Source organism: Macrotis lagotis, chromosome X, assembly GCF_037893015.1.
Source record: "Macrotis lagotis isolate mMagLag1 chromosome X, bilby.v1.9.chrom.fasta, whole genome shotgun sequence".
Taxonomy (NCBI): Eukaryota; Metazoa; Chordata; class Mammalia; order Peramelemorphia; family Peramelidae; genus Macrotis; species Macrotis lagotis.
Window position 1 is genome coordinate 651,972,268 of NC_133666.1, and position 14,325 is coordinate 651,986,592.

A 14,325-nucleotide genomic window follows, 5' to 3' on the forward strand; every position below is an offset into this window, starting at 1 on the left:
CATCACACATCTATCCTGCCCTAAAGGGAAAGACTCTTTGTGGGACTGCTAGACAGATATTTTCTGTTCATTGTTAGGTCTGGACAAGTGTTATGGTCTGGTTCTTCTAGCCAGACAGACATATCTACTTAGATCTTTCAGGTTCAGATGCTCTTGTCATTGCTTATCTTCTCCAAAAAGTGGCATTGTTTCAGAAAGTACCTCCTACTGGGTAGCTGACACAGATTCCAGAACCCTGCCACTTTCACACTGATGAAGCAACCACCCAGGCTGGAAATGTTCATTTCTAAGACTTTCTGGTTGCTGGTCAAAAATATGTTTTCAAGGAAGACACACAAAGATAGCAGAAAGCTGTCAAGAACTCAGACTCACCTATGCTAAAACTTAGTCCTTAGTAAAGAGGTCTCAAGCTACAGTCTGCTTCTGGGGTTAGGGGAGAGTCAGATACAATACCCCTTCTGCCTAGTTAATAATCCCTAGATCCAGAATATTACAAGAATATACCTGTAGAGGAGTGGTCTTGCCCCCAGATCTCTCTCTCCAATGACATGACCATTGGGGTGATGGTTGAGGGCCAAATGAGAGAATAGAGGGAGTCAGACTATGAATAAAATGGGGGAAGTGCCAATTTGAGATGTAGATATCAGGGAAGGGTGGAAGGATTATTATGGCACTGTGCTCCTCAGAATCAATCGCCCTGGGCAAAACTCTTATTATTCCTTCCTAGTTGCAGCTCTGCAGAAAGAACAACCACATGAGGAATCCAAGAAATAATTCCCAGGTCTGGCACTTCAAATATTCAGACATCTGCTTGAGCACTCTCTCTGCCAAAAACAAAGTAGTTAATAATTTCTTGATTTGCTTTAACAATAATCTCATCCTTCAAAAGGTGGAGAAAACAAAAGGAGAAATTCTATTCTGGATGTGGTTTTCCCTAAAAGGTAGAAACTGGTTTCTAGAGGGGAAATTATGGAAGTAACAATAATGGATTCAACTTTCATTTTGCTTCATGGGTTTTTTTTTTCTGCCAAGGAGAATGACCACTTAGAATTTATCCCAGAGAAAGGGATGAAGGTTGGATAGAATCTGTCACTACCCAGCTTGTTGAAGAGCAGCTCTAAAGGATTGGAAGAAAGGAGAAAAGTCACTTAGAACTGAAAGTCCCATAGGCAACTCAACTTGTCCAAAACAAAATCCATTTTCTCCTGCTTCCTCCCAAATTAATCCCTCTTCCCAACTTCCTGTTTCCACAGATGACAGTACAAACCCTTGGAGTCTTCCTCACTTTTCCTCCCCAAAACATATCCATCCCATTACTAAATATTATCATTTCTATCTCCAGATCTCTCACAGGAGATCCCGGCTCTTTACTCACAAAAACCACTCCCTAAATCAGGTCTTCATTAACCCTTTCCTGACTGAGTGACAAATTAACCTCCTAGCTGGTCTCCCTACCTCAAATCTCTCTACGTCCAATTTATCCTCCATATGCCATCAAAGCAATTATCAGGAAGTGCAGGCCTGATCATGTCATTCACCCCACCCTTCAATAGACTCCATTCCTCTAGGATTAAATACAAATCCTCTGTCATTTAAAGCCCAGGTGCTGATGAGGTATCACTCCAACATTTTGATCTGTTCTGAGTCCCCTTGAGGAACTTGAAACAATGACTTTATTACCAGTTCCCTAATCTGCTTAAGACACCTTTATCCTACCTTATTACTAATTCTTCCTGCTCTCCTGTTGGTGCCCTCCACACTTGACCTGCCTGAGACCCTTTATTTTCTTACTACCCCTTACCATTACCCTCTACCCTTGTTCTGTTTGAGGTGCCCAACCTGCTTAAAGTCACCCTTGCCCTTTTACTTTACTTTATTACTTGAGACCCCTGTTCTGCCTAAGACCACTTTTGTCCTTTTACTTAATTACTTGTTCTACCTGTTCTTTTATCAGCACCTAGCCTGCCTAGGATCCCCTTTGACATTCAAAGCCCCCTCAACATGTTTATGACTTTATTTTAAGTTCTGCCCTTTTTAACTGCCTATTGTGGGTCACCATCTGCCCCTTCTGACATTCAAAGTTCACCTTTTAGGCTTAAACACCTGATAAGGACATTTTGCTTATGCTAGCCTTTATAAAATACCTATTCAAATCTCTCATTGCTAGAGCATTTCTCCAAGTCTAGGCCACCGAGTTTCAGTGTTCAATGCCTATTTGACTGAGGGATAGTCTGCATCAGAGAATTCATTCTCAGACATTCTACATCAAACACAACAGCTTCAAACTACCTTTCCAGACTTATTATACACTATTCCTTTCCACACAGTCTATGTTTCAGTCATACTGACCTTCTAGCTCTTCCTTTCACATGAATCCATCATCTCCCACTTCTGTGCCTTTGTATTAACTGTCTAATTTGTCTGAAATGATCTCCCTTTCCTCCTCTGTCTCTCCTAATCCCAGGCTTTCATAAAACTCAACAGAAAAGCTATCTTTTGACCAGGCTTTCCTGGTCTTCCTAGCCTTTCCTACAAGATTACCTTCTAATCTTTTTATAAATACTGTGTCTATTTACTATTACTACCACCAAAACATCATATATACATAATTATTTACATCTTGCCTCCCCATCAAAATATAAGCTCCCAGGGGCCAAGAACCCTGATTTTGTCTTTTTTGTGTGTGTGTGTTTCTCCTTCCTAGTATTTGTCACAGAGTAAGCACTTAAATGCTTGTTTGATTGATTGACTGACTCAAGAGGGATAGAAAGCTCTCAAGAAGGAAATTCTAAAGATGCAAATAGAAATGAATCCAAAGATGTTGAGAAGAGGGAGTGACTTGAACTGATGAACATGTCCTGGTAATTCACTGAGAAACTAAGATTGATCAATGAAGAAATTTATGGAATATAGAAGCAAGGAAAGATCATGGATGATAGATATAAAAGCATGACACATATCCTATATGAATAATTTCAGGAATATTAAATCTCAAAATGAGCTGAAGCTCAAAATACTCCCTCCTCTTCCCCCCTCTTAGTCATAATGGGGAAAAGAGTGGTATCAAATAAGGGAAAGAATTGCTGTTCAGGATGAATGAGACTGACTGTACCTTTAGTTTGCTGGTGTTTTTTTTCCCCACTCAGAAAAATAATGTATGGACTGAAATGAACTAACCAAAAAAGTTAATATAGGGATTTGAAAGCCAAGATAAATAAGGAGCCTGTAAGAAATCACCTAGTTGCTCTTGTTGAATTCAAAAGCTGAAACAAATTACTTCCCAAGGCAATGAAAGTACTGATGGGTGTGATTTCTGAGTCATAGGGAGGCATGATTTGAAAGATCATGTAGAATAAGAAAGGTAATAGGACTGGAGAAAAGCAAATGTCCCAGTTTTCAAAAGGGGAAGAGAATAAAGTCTTCAAATGATAGACAGATGAGCTTAATTTCAATTTCTGGCATAATTCTAGACTACATTATCAAAGGGATGGCTAGTGGACACTAGAAAAGGAAGTAGTGATCCAAAAGAGTAATCATGGTTTCACGTACAAGTTATACATAAATGAATCAGTGAATGAATGAATGAAAAGACATTTATTAAAAATTAGCTATGTGCAAAACACTGTGCTAAGTATGAGACAAATTGAAAAGTAAGTCAGCCCCCCATTCGCATTCTAATCCAGGATGATAACATGTAAGAAATGTTTCAGCTGCAAATCAAATGGAAAAGTCCTGTGCTAAGGGTACAGTAGCAAAGCAGATGATCACAAATTTTCTCTAATGCTATTTTTCCTGTCATTTCTGATGATGAACCATTTGACAGAATCAAGGACTTTGGTGGTGAAAACTTCACAGATCTTCAATAGCTTATAGCACTTGCAGAAGTAATTTCCAGACATCTCAATTGAAAATTGTTTCCTGGGATTATGACTGTGAAGACTGAATTGTAAACTGGACTGGTAGTCTGGAGGGTGCTGTTACTCTCAGGATTTTTGGACATATTTGCCCACTGCTGGATAGTTAGTAACTGGTAAGAAAATAGTGGGGAAGATTGACCCCCTTCTCCATAGTATAGACCTAGTCTTAAAGCAAGGGGGCCACTGCTATTCCTAAGGCTTTGGGGTTCAGAATCCCGGGCTATCTCCAGCTGGGATGTGGTGGTGATGGTGATTTGAATGGCTTGGCATATGCCACTTCCTGTCTCTCCCTCAAGGTGTGTGCCCTGTTGCTTCAGTTTAAGCTATCAGGTACCATCATATTACTTGCCTACTGAATAACCTTCAGTAGCTCCTTACACCTCAAGAATCAAATCTACAATCCTCTATTAGGTGTTTAAAGACCAGAAACAACACTCCCTCCTGGCTTCCTTTAAGTCACACCTTAATTTCATCTTTTCCAGGAAACCTTCCCCACCTCCTCTTATCTCTAGTGCTTTCTCCTCTGTTGATTATTTCCTATTATTTCCCCTTACCTTCCCAGTCTTCTTATATCTTCCCAATCCCTACGCAAGATATTCTTCAGTCCAATGACCTGGTCTCCTGATCTCCTGACTCCATTCCGAATTTTCATGGCTATCTCCCATGCCTGGAATACATTCTCTCCTCATCATCTTCTCCTCCTAACTTTCATGGTTTCCTTCAAGTCTCAGCTTAAATACTGTATTGCAGAAAGTTTCCCCCAATCTCTCTTAATTCTGGTGCCTCTTCTCTGGTTGATTATTTCCTGTTTATCCTATAGTGTTTATAGTTTGTCTGCACATAGTTGTATTGTCAAACTGAAAATAAATAACCAAAGAGTCACAGAGGTTATGCAGTAACTGTTAACTCTGAAAAAAAAAAGCAACCAAACAACCAAAGAGGTTATGATACTAGTGGTTAACTCTGACCAAAGAGCTACAGAGGTTATATACCAACTGTTAACTCTGAAAATAAATAAAATGGAATAAAATAAAAGGCCTCACAGAGGTTATAGCCAAAAGACTTTCTTTATTTCATTGGAGGAGGGAAACTGGACACATCTGCAATGCTAGGAAGAGACCCAAGGCAGCAAAGCTAAACTTTGATAGATTTAGTTGTGGGTAGAAAAAGAACCAAGCAATGAGGGGTAACAGTGAGGAGTAACAGTGATAATGAGGCAAGTTTGCCTAGTGAAAAGAAATCTATTCATAGCAGGGCTTCATGATGGGAATGAGGTTCCTGCAGGTACTTGTTTGAGCTCAGGGACCATCTGGGTTTGGTTTGAGCCAATTCTGTGATTTAGGTGCAGCAGAGTTCATCCAGAGTGTGAGTGTAAAGGATTGTTGTTACCACATTTAGGGAATAGTTTGCTTGCTGAGCTTAGCTCTGGAAAACAAGGTATCTCCTAATAAATAAGAAAAGAAAGGAGTAAAAAGAGTCTTGGGATGGGGGTTCAGATAGTTTGCATGTTTAGAATGTGTGTTCCTTGAGAGCAGTGACTGTCATTTATTTTTCTTTATTCCACCCCCTCCCCAGGCTTAACATAGTGTCTGACATAGTAGGTGCTTAATAAATACTTATTAACTGACTGCTGCCTACCTTAAAGTTATGCTATATTAACTATATTTATATACTAAATGTAGCCTTGCCTTGCTCTCTCATATTTTTGAATTATTGTTTATTCCTTGACTTGGGTTGATTGTTTATACTGAGAAAAGAAAACTGGTTTGGCACATGAAAAATTGATCACGCTTCCTCTTCTTTAAGGATTTCTCTTTTCTCCTTAAGAATATCTAATGAGCTTTAATGAGACAGATTGGAGTGGAAATGACTGGGGCAGGTGCATCCATTGTTGCCACCAAGAAACTGAGACCCCATGGTGAAGTACAGAGAACTCAATCACAGTTGTCTGTATGTACACATATGCACATGTTGCTTACACATACGCATCTATTGTTGTCATGTAACTGAGACCTCATGGTGAAGCACAACTCAACTGTTGACCATATGTATACATATGCATATGTTGCTTGGTTCTTTTTCTAGTCACAACTGTATGTATCAAAGTTTAGCCTTGCTGCCTTGGGTTTTTCCCTAGAGGAGACACCAGCATGCCTGTCTAGTTTCCCTCTTCTGGATCCATAGTTGTCTTGTAGTTTCTGTGCTGTGAAAGCAATCAGTTCAGCAGAAGTGGGGACCAAGATCCAGAAGGAGAACAGATCCTGAGATTCCACGATTATCAAATACCATGAATTCCCCTTAGAAATTGGGGGTGGGGCTCAAGGAGATTGATGTCTTTTACTTCTTTTCTAATCTGTGATCGTGAGATGTTGATTGGATTATTGGAGACAAAGGTATGTATGATCAGGAGGCAAAGGTATACTTCTCAGTATAAAAGGAGTTTTAAAATGAAACCCAAAATCTAGGAGGACAACAGAAAAGTTTTTTTTTTTTAGGTTTTTGCAAGGCAAATGAGGTTAAGTGGCTTGCCCAAGGCTACACAGCTAGGTAATTATTAAGTGTCTGAGACTGGATTTGAACCCAGGTACTCCTGACTCCAGGGCTGGTGCTTTATCCACTGTGCCACCTAGCCGCCCCTACAGAAAAGTTTTAACAGATGGTTTGAAGTATAACTTCTCAGTATGGCTGAGGTTGGACCCCTTTGACTTGATTTCCCCCAAAATGACATTTGGATAATATCTCACCTGGAAGAATAAATCTGGCCTAAGACATTTGACTTACCCATGTGACCTCTGCCTGGATATTAATGTTCAATACTTATTATCTGTAAAGGAATTTTCCTTTAATGTCCTGGATCTTTATAGTTAGTTACTAAGCAAACTAGAAAAAAGAAGTTTTAGGTGAATTGGATCTAATAGCCAGAGATAGGTTAGGTGTGTTAGGTGTGTGGCTCTGACACCTGCTAACAGTTACATGTTAAGATAGAAATTAAGTTTCTTTAATTTTTAGAAGGGATATTTCGGTAAGAAGAAGAATGGGAAATTCTTAGGATAATTACAGTTTTAAGGCCTAGCTTAAGGAAAGGAAGGTGAGTCAGATAAGTATATTAGGAAAAGGAAAATCAATGGTATATTTGGGAATATTTTGAAAAATTTCATTTTGGTTAAGAATGTTTGAGCCAGTATTGTAATAAGAGAAAAGGCTAAGATTGTTTTATTTTTAAACCATGTGCTCAGTACTCTGAACTAAGATGATTGTTGAGTGTATGTTGCAAGCTTAAGACAGCATGACAATTCTCATTGGGAGTTTGGTCATATAGTAAAACACTAATGAAAGTTTATTGTGTTAAAGTTAAGTATGTGCATCAATATGGCAATAAGGCAAAATGTAAATTGTAATAAGGTCCAAAATCTCATTGTCTGGTGATGAAAATATGTGTTTTGATCTGAGTAAAATGTTAAGCAGTTTCTTTACCAGAAGACAAAGTCTCAACTAGTCACCTGAGCTGGAGAGGACTTTTTGGAACAGATTCAGAAGATGCAGAAGGACATTGGATGTCTCCAGGAGAGAAGAGAAGAGAGGAGAGACACTGGACCAGTTCATCTCTACCATTTCTCACCTATGTATACATTGTATAGTCAAGGGATGTGTTTTTTGTAACCTCCCCTTGATAATGCACTACTTATGCCCTTCTCCTTATGAAAAGGAGGAGAGGCAGGGTGCAGATGTTCTCCATTGAAAGAAAAGGAGGGAGAGTATTGGGTGCTATGTTTATATCCTATCAAGGAGAGCCTTATCTCTGATGTAGCTGGCCTGTACAACTTAGGTGGATTGAGATGTAATGATGATACCTGGATCCTTTGTAAAGATGCTTATAGTTCATGCTTATCCAGGTTATGAAGATGATAACTCAAGGGTTTGAGTTATTTTGAAAAAAAAGTGGGGAATGAAGTATAATATCAATGTTTGTGAAATTCCTGTATAGAAAGGGGTCTCTGACATCCTTCTGGGCTCTGAGAAATTCCTTAGAAATATAAATTTGGCTAGGCACCTTTGGGTCTGAAAATAATCTGACAGGACCCAAATGCTTGACTCTGGGGGTCACAGATATACCATAAATTTGGTTAAGATTCAGAAAGCCCCCTTGTTAGGCTAATTATCTTGCTGTATCTGTAAAATTCCTGCTTCCTCCCAGGACTGCCTCCCCTTCCCCAGATGTGACTGGAGCCATAAGATAGTAAATTTCACTCCCTCAAACTTGTGGGGAGCTCATGAATATGTGACTCCCTCTGTCTCAGGAAATGTGTTCAGACATAACACAGAGACCCTGACCCTTTTCCTACTCTGTCTAGCCCCCTATCTATACTGAGCCATATGTTTACATATGTTTGTAGTAGTATGACAAGACAATTAGCTGTTGTCTTTGCTTCTGTATCCTGCTTGCTCTCAGTTATCCCCCCCCCTCAAAACACTATAAAAACCCTATCCTTTGAACATTCAGGTACTGTCTGATTTGGGTACTCATCATCCCCAGGCAGTCCCTGGGAATATTAAAGATCTCCAAACTTATCAAATTCTGGTCTCCATCTTACTCTTTGGGTTCAACAGGTTAAGGGTAGATGACTCCATGTAGGAATTCTTGATTTATTTCTTTTCCACTTTATTTCATAAGCAATAAACTATGGTGTACTAAAACTCTGAATACACAAAGAGAAAAAGTGGGCCATGAACAGAAAAAAGGGAGTCACAAGCAATTACAGAAATCTTAATATTTTGCTTCATCTTCTAAATATTCCAGATCTAAACAGTGGGAAATTAATCTGTATTGCTTAGCAGCACACACACAAAAAATATGAAAGAATGGTAAAGCAAGTTGAGCACCATTTGATGGTCAGTGGGATGCTACATCCTTTTGGGAAATCTATTCTATGCCAAAAAGGAACTGATAGTAATATTCAGCTGATGGTTCAAGTAGATGACTCACCAGGTGGATAATTCAGATATTATACTCCCTTGCTGGATAACTATAACAGTTGCATACTGCTTTTCTATAGGCTTAAGGAAGGCATTACATGATCCAAGAGTCCTGGGTAGGGGAGGGGCTAATGTGTTAGTATTCCATATAGTTTACCTTGATTTTTGGCAAAGAATTTGAGAAAGTCACTTTTGCTATTCCTGTAGAAAAGATGGAGATATGAATATTAGGTGAAAATAGAATTAGTTGGATTGAAAACTGGCGTCAGTTCCACAGAGTTATCATTAAGATTTGATAGTAATTTGGCAAGAGATAGCAAAAGCATTGCTTCAGGAACCTGAACTTGGACAAATGTTAACATTTTTTTGGTAGGTAGGTTTTTGTTTTGGGGGGGAGATTGTGTTTATTTTGATTTTTACTTTCCCCCAATCTTGCTTCCCCCCCCCCTCCCCGACAGAAGGCAGTCTGTTAGTTTTTACATTCTTTCCATGTTATTCATTGATCTAAATTGAATGTTTTGAGAGAGAAATCATACCCTTAAGAAGAAAAAAAAATAAAAATATAAGAGATAGCAAGATGACATAATATGATAATGGGGTTTTTTTTTAATTAAAGGTAATAGTCTTTGGTCTTTGTTCGAATTCCACAATTCTTTCTCTGGATACAGATGGTATTCTCCATTGCAGATAGCTCAAAATTGTCCCTGGTTGTTGTTTTAACATTTTTAATCAATGACTTGGATAACGATTTGGATGGCATACTTAGGATCCATATAAGGATATGGATAAATTTTAAGTCTTATATGAGCATTCAAACATCAATTTCAGAAGTATAAGCATGGCTAAGCAATGCTTTGAAAATGATCTGAAAGTTTTAGTGGATTGCAAGTTCAATATGAGTAAATGATGTGACATGAAAGGAAGGAAAGAAGCACTAAATATTTTAGTATGTGATAGTTACAGTGCTAAATGCTTTACAAATATTATTTCTGCATAATAATCAGTAAAGTAACCCTGGGAGGTAGGTGTAATTATTATCCCTATTTTGTAGTTGAGAAAGCTGAGTCATCTAGTCAGTAAACTGACTGAGGCTGAATTTGAACTCAGATCTTTCTGATTCCAGGTCAAGCATTCTATCCACTAAGTCATCCATATGATAGTCAAGAGAGCTAATACCATATTAACCTTAGGTTGCATTAAGAGACACATTACCTCTAAAGATAAGGATAAGACAATTCCATTTTATTCAGTCCTGGTTAGATCAGTTCTGGGTTCCATGTATTGGAATGAAAATTGATATACCAGATCATATCCAGAGAAAGGCAATCAGGATGCTGAAGAGCCTCTGAATCAAGCCACCAGGATGATCAGTTGGAGAGACTAGGAAAGTTTGTCCTGTTAAAAAGATCCAAGGGAGACAGATGAACCATTATGGATATTTGCAGAGCTGTCCTATGGAAGAGGGACTAGACTTGGTCTCATGGACCTTGGAGCAAAGAATTCAGAGTAATAAGTGAAAGTTACAAAGATGATTGAAGAATTCCTTATCATTAGGGACATTTCAAAGTGGGATAGACTCCTTTCAGGGGCCATAGAGGGTTCCTCAGTGGGTGTCTTCAAGCAAAGACTGGAGGATCACCTGTTGTAGGGGGATTCTTGCTCAGGCTTAGGTTGGCCCCCTGTGCTTCCTCCTTTTCATTCTTTAGTGCATGATTCTGTGACCCCCAGATCTGTATTACATGGACTCTGGTCTTGCCAAATATACCTCTCCCATCCTCTACTTTTGCCATTGATTTTTTGAATACAAGTGTACAGCATGCTATTTGTTCCTTATTAAATTGCTTTTTAGAAAATTCAGCCCAGTATTCTAGTCTGTCAAGCTTTTTTTGGAACCTGACTGTCTCCCAATATGTTGGCTATCACTCCCACCTTTATGTCATCTCAAATTTGATAAGCATACTGCTTTTGCCTCATTGCTGGAACACTCTTTGTTTCTCCTCCCTCTCCCTCTCTTATATCTGTGTCTCTAGCCCTTTCTCTCTCTTTTCCCTCTCCTCTTCCTCAGTATCTCTCCCTTTCTCTTTCTTTTGCCTTCCTCTCCATCTTCTCTCTCTCTCTCTCTCTCTCTCTCTCTCTCTCTCTCTCTCTTTCTCTCTCTCTCTCTCTCTCTCTTCCTGTTCTCTCTTCTGTTCCTTTTTTCTTTGTTTTTCTCTCTCTCCTTTCTCTGTCTCCCTATCTTTCTCTTTGTTTCTCTTTTTTTCTGTTTATCTCTTATTTTTCTACCTTTGTCTTTCTCTGTCTGTTTCTCTGTTCCTCTCTCTTCCTCTCTCTTGTTTTGTCTCTGTCTCTGTTTCTTAATTTCTCTGTTTCTCTGTCTCCATCTTTTTCTGTCTCTCTGTCTCACTTAGAGACAGGATTTAAATCCAGGTCTTCCTGATTTCAAGCCAGTCCTTTAATCACTAAACCCTGTTGCCTAGATTTCTACTCAATATGAGATTGAAATTTCTTATATTCCAAGCAGATTCCCTGCTGCTTCACTCTCAGATCAGACCATGCATGTCTTGCAGACTTTTAACTCTTTCACTTCTGTATGTCTGCCCTAAGGCTGCTGCTGCTATGATTGATGAGGGCCTCTGGTACTTCTAGATAGCCTCAGTGATGCTTCCTTCATTTTATCTCCTAGCCATCTTTTCATTAGTTCTCCTGGGTCCCAAGCAGACCTTCTGCCAAGGTACTTTTCTTTCTTTTCTAGTTTCGTATTAAAACTCAAATCAATATTGTTACTGATACTGTACAAAAATGCTTAGTTAGCATTAGTTAGCCAAGCACCTAGTAAACAATAAATAAATGTGTGTTGTTTTAATTTGAAACATGACTCAGTTTCCTGTTCTGTGGTTCCATCCCTGTCTGTCACTTTTTAGACCAAAATCTCTCTTCCATATGTAGTCCCCTCCCTTAGAGTGAATGTTTCTTGAGAGCAGAGATACCCTGCGCTTTTGTATTTGTATTTCCTAGAGCTTAGCCTCAGTGTTTGGCCCCATGGTGAGAACTTAATGTTTATTTGTTTGTGTTCATTTATTTATTGTACTGGGAAAGACTTCCAGAGGACCCTATCTGGTGCTCCAGGTAGCCAGTCAGAGGCTGAGTAGTTTGTGGTGAGTTCTTGGGATTCAGAATTTTCCTGCTATGAGAGAGTCTGAACTGAAAAGGAGCTTTTGTGTACTTCCTACCTGGAAATCAGAGGGAAATTCAAATGTGCTTTGAAAACCTAAAATAGCATAAAATTGCTAGTTAAAATAATAATTATTATTATTGTGGTTCTGGAGTCAGAAAAGCTGTGTTCAAATCCTGAATCTGCTGTTTAGAATATCTGTGACTCTGGGCAAGTCTCTTCTATTCTCTAAGAGCCATAGGAGCAAACAGGAGCCATATCTAAAAACAAGAAGTTTGAAAGAGATAGTCTCTAAGATCTCCTCCAGTAGGAGGGAGAGGCAAAAACAGTTTGTTGAATGTGGAGTCTCAAAGAAAGAACTGGGTTCAAATATTCTGACAAATGCTTATTAGTCCTGTGACCTTTATTTGTTTTTTTGGCTTTTTTTAGGTTTTTGCAAGGCAGTGGAGTTAAGTGGCTTGCCCAGGCCACACAACTATGTAATTATTAAATGTCTGAGGTCAGATTTGAACTCAGGTAGTCCTGACTCCAGGGCTGGTGCTCTATGCACTGCACCACCTAGCCGCCCCAGTCCTGTGACCTTTAGAGCAAAGTTCTAAAGATCTCTGAGTCTCAGTCTAGTCCTCTGTATCCCCCCTATCAGGGTTGTGGTGAGGATCAAATAAGGTAAAACACCAGATAAATTAATTTTCAGTGAAATAAGGAAGTGGTCTGAGAGTCTACAGTCAGGGATCAAAAAAACACACCCAAAGATGAGAGAAGGCAATTGGTAGGTACTTTTTCATAGATAACCTAGAAAAATATGGGAATGTTTGACCTATTTTCTTCCTTCTTATTAGTATTATTTTATAAATATTTATTTAGAGCCTATTCTGTACCAAGCAGATATCTCATTTGATCCTTACAACAGTTCTGGGAAATAGTTTCTATTGTTAACCTAATTTTAGATTTGAGGAAACTGAGACAGAAACGAAGTGATACAGCTTTCTCGACCTTAATAGTTGTTTAAATGCCTTTCACCTCTACTTGAAAATCTGTGGATTTTTTCTAGGCCAAGAGAGGTCAGCAACTGAGACAATGATAGATTTCCTGAAGACCCTTAACATGACCCTTAAATGTTTCCTTTCTTGGATGCATAGAGGGATTCAAGGGTAAGAAGTTTCTGAACCCCCAAAACCTGGGTAGAGAAGGGAAGATGTCTATTTCCTAGGCAGTATAATCCCAGAATACAGACTTCTGTAGAGAAGAGAGATATCTCAAGTAGTCCAAGCTGTAGGGATTTCCTTGAGATTCCCTAAAAGTTCAAGAATTGAGGATCATATCTTCTAGAGAAGGAGATTCCCTAATCATTATGAAGTGGATGGATCCCCTATGTGACCCCTATGGATGGAGAGCAGAGTCATAATATGTGAAGGAAGGAGGAGGCAATTTATATAATCTTCTGTGTTGTGTGACTGGAAGTCAATAGATTTATCACCTCTTGTAATTACAGTGAATTATTTGGAAAGCAAAAGTCTGATGAGAAGGAATTGTCCTCCAAGCAGCTCTAAAATACATTTAGTTCTTATGATAGTTTAAAACCAGAAGCTCCCAGTAATCTAGGAGGGAATATATAGGACTCAATGAAAGAGCTAGGGATCCACTGGTATGTCAGAGTATGGCAACTCATGGTAACTGTGAAATGAGTTCCTTTTAAAGAGAACTATAGAAAATGTTTTGTATATTTTTATATCTGTTCATGGGCTCCTGAGCATCTTTTGCATCTTTTGTGTCTTCTGTGGGACAAAACAAAAACTGTCCTATACTTGAAATACATTTGTTATCTTGAGTGCTTTTATAGAAGCTAAAAACTTTGTGTTGAGGAAAAATATATTAATATAAATTATGGACTTTGTGATCTAGGCTATTCTACCAGAAACAATACTTTTGAATATATATTAATCTATATACAAGTCATTTCTAGCTTGAAGAGAGAATGAGATTTGCAAACTAGCATTGTCTCCCATGCCTTCTGATATGATTCTGTCCCAGTAAGATTTAAGGTAAAATTGGGGTGGCTAGGTGGTGCAGTGATTAGAGCACCGGCCTTGGAGTCAGGAGTACCTGGGTTCAAATCCAACCTCAGACACTTAATAATTATCTAGCTGCATGGCCTTGGGCAAGCCACTTAACCCCATTGCCTTGAAAAATCTAAAAAAAAAAAACAAAACAAAAAACAAAAAAATTAGTTTTGAGAAATAGTATTTCCCAATATTTCTAGAG